This window comes from Chrysochloris asiatica, unplaced genomic scaffold (assembly GCF_000296735.1).
Source record: "Chrysochloris asiatica unplaced genomic scaffold, ChrAsi1.0 scaffold00005, whole genome shotgun sequence".
NCBI lineage: Eukaryota > Metazoa > Chordata > Mammalia > Afrosoricida > Chrysochloridae > Chrysochloris > Chrysochloris asiatica.
In genome coordinates this window covers 39,834,638-39,837,287 of record NW_006408523.1, presented here as the reverse complement: position 1 = coordinate 39,837,287, position 2,650 = coordinate 39,834,638, and positions in this window count along the sequence as shown.

Sequence of the window (2,650 nt, the reverse complement as noted above, 5' to 3'; positions counted from 1 at the left end):
TTTTACCATTCCATAATCCCTGATATCAATTGCTACTCCTCCCCTCAGTACCTTCCCCATGTCCCAGGGTTCTGCAATTTGCTGTAACATCTCACAGAACTCATGGGTTCTCAAGGAAATGTTTCACAAGGTTGTGGAAGTTGGCAAGTACCAAATCTACAGTCTAGAGGATTCTCCTCACTCACTCTAAATGGGGCTGTTGACTCACAAAGTTGTGGAAGCTGGTGAATTAGGTTAGGCTGCCAACTCAAATCCCAAGAACTGGAGATCGGATGGAGACAAACTTGATTAACCAAGCAAAGAGTATATCACCCACTCAAATCACCCCGATGGTTCATTCTATACCCAGCAGGATGGCAAAACTGACCAAACCCCTTTGTTAGATTTCTATGTGTGACAGTCACAATTACCCTTGTTAATAACCATTTATAACTGAATCATATAATCTTATCCGCATATTTCCCCACTTTTTCTTACCCAGACCCAAGAGGGAAAAGTTGTTTTGTGGGAATTACAAAGATGTGGCTGGAAGAGACATATTAAATATAAATAATCCATTACACTGCAGGCTCCTTCCAGGTTCATCTAGTCATTGTCCCTTTCATAGGTGAAAAATTAAAAGAGATATTAACAATTAATCCTTCAATATGGTTATTGTTAAATGCCTTCAAGTTGGTTCCGACTCAGAGCAACCATATGGTTTCTAAGGAGTGACTAGTAAGTTCAAACTGCCAAACTTGCAGTTCAAACCAACCTTGCAGTCCAGCACCTACAGCGCCAACACCAGACTCCTTCAGTATGGTATAGAGTTCTAAGACCAAGGTTGCTCAGGTACCTGCCATTCAGATCTGTTGTAAATATCCATTTGGTCTGGTCAGATTCTTCAAACATTTATCTTGTCTTTACCCTTCCTGGCCCCTGACAAAATATTTTTCCTTGCTCTGAGTCTCTCCTGAGGTATCAGTACAATATTAGATTTTTCCTGCTGCCTAATCCATTTATTTAAGGAGCTCTGGTAGCATAGTGGTTACGAATGAGGCTGTGAACCGCAAGGTCAGCAGTTCAAAACTACCAGCTGCTTCGTGAGAGAAAGATGAGGCTTTCTGCTCCTGTAAAGATTTATAGCCTCAGAAACCCTGTTGAGGGTCGCTATGGGTTGGAACTGACTCAACGGCACTTAACAACAACAACAACAATCCATTTATTTATTCCTTAATCTTCAACTAGTAGGTCTCCTTCCTTTCATTTGTAATTTGTTTTTACTTAAAACTTTTCCATGTGGAAAAGAGACAACAGGTTGAGCTGCTGTGCAAATCCAGGTTGCTGGTAGCTAGACAGTGAAGTAAGTACTTCCCGCTCAATCCTCTCCCATGTTGTATAAGATTACATTGGTACAACACTAGTGGCTATCTTGATCTGTAGGAAATACAAACTATTCAGTCCCTATTTTGCCAGATAGGGGGAAGGTATAATTCATGTCACCAGGACCTTGGAATTCTGGCATACAGATTCGGGGATATAGTTATAGTCTCTTGCTGAGAGATCATCCCTCCTTCTAATCCTCACAGCTGCATCCCTAATCCTAGAACCACAGTATCTGGTTGGGAAAAAGCAGGTTTTTGCTTTTATATGAAGAACTATACAGCGGCACCAGCATACTTCCCCAGTTGCCTGGAGTGGAGTGTACATTTTGGACCCCAAGACCCCAGCACATTGAACCTCCTCTATCCAGGGACAGAAAGTTGTGACACCAGCGGAGTAGCAGAGGAGTGACAGAGAAGCAGCAGTAGCAGAACCAAGAAGCAGAGCACTAGAAAGAGCAGTTCTCTTCCCATCGCATGGAGCTAGTAAAACTGTGTGCCTTTGGGCAGGAGGTTCACGTGTGGAGTAGGGTGCCTTCAGGTACTTAATCGGGAAACTAGGTTTGCTGAACCACAGTGCTAGAGCTGAATGCCTTCAGCTGCAGCTTGTAGTTGAGTAGCTTGCCCTTTGAGCATTTATCTGCAGTACTATAACAGCTTTGCAAAATTGCCTGAGCAGGGCAAAGGCCAGGCCTGCAGACATGGCAGAGAAAAAGATCTGTTTTTAAAGACCTGTATCCTGAGCATTTTCTGATGTTGCATTATAACCTGTTAACTTCCCAAATAAACCCCATAACTGTGAATATGGTGTCAAAGTACTGTGTGGTCATTGCAATGAATGTTGAACGCAGTTGAGTAGATAGTGTGCTGTAGGATGGATGCTTGATGTCACATTAGGTAGAGAAGGTGTGAAGGGTGGAGCATGTCTGTTCTCAGCCTCATAGGCATTGACTTTGGGCTGATGCTGAGTTTGATTCTCTTCACTGCCTGGGGAAGTCAGAGGAGGTCAGATGGTGTAACCCCCTCTACCCCCACCACTGCCTGCCTTATAATGTCACTTCTCAGTGATGATTTAGTGCTTTGTCCACATGGCTATTCTACACTGATCGTATGGTATTTGAGTCAGCTGTTTATGTATCTGCCCCACATATGGTTTTTTTTTTTCTCTTTTTTAAACAGCTTTGTTGTTGTTAAGTGCCATTGAGTCAGTTCTGACTTATAGCGACCTGTATAGGGTTTCCAAGGAGTGGCTGGTGAGATTGAACTGCCGACCTTGTGGTTCAAATTGA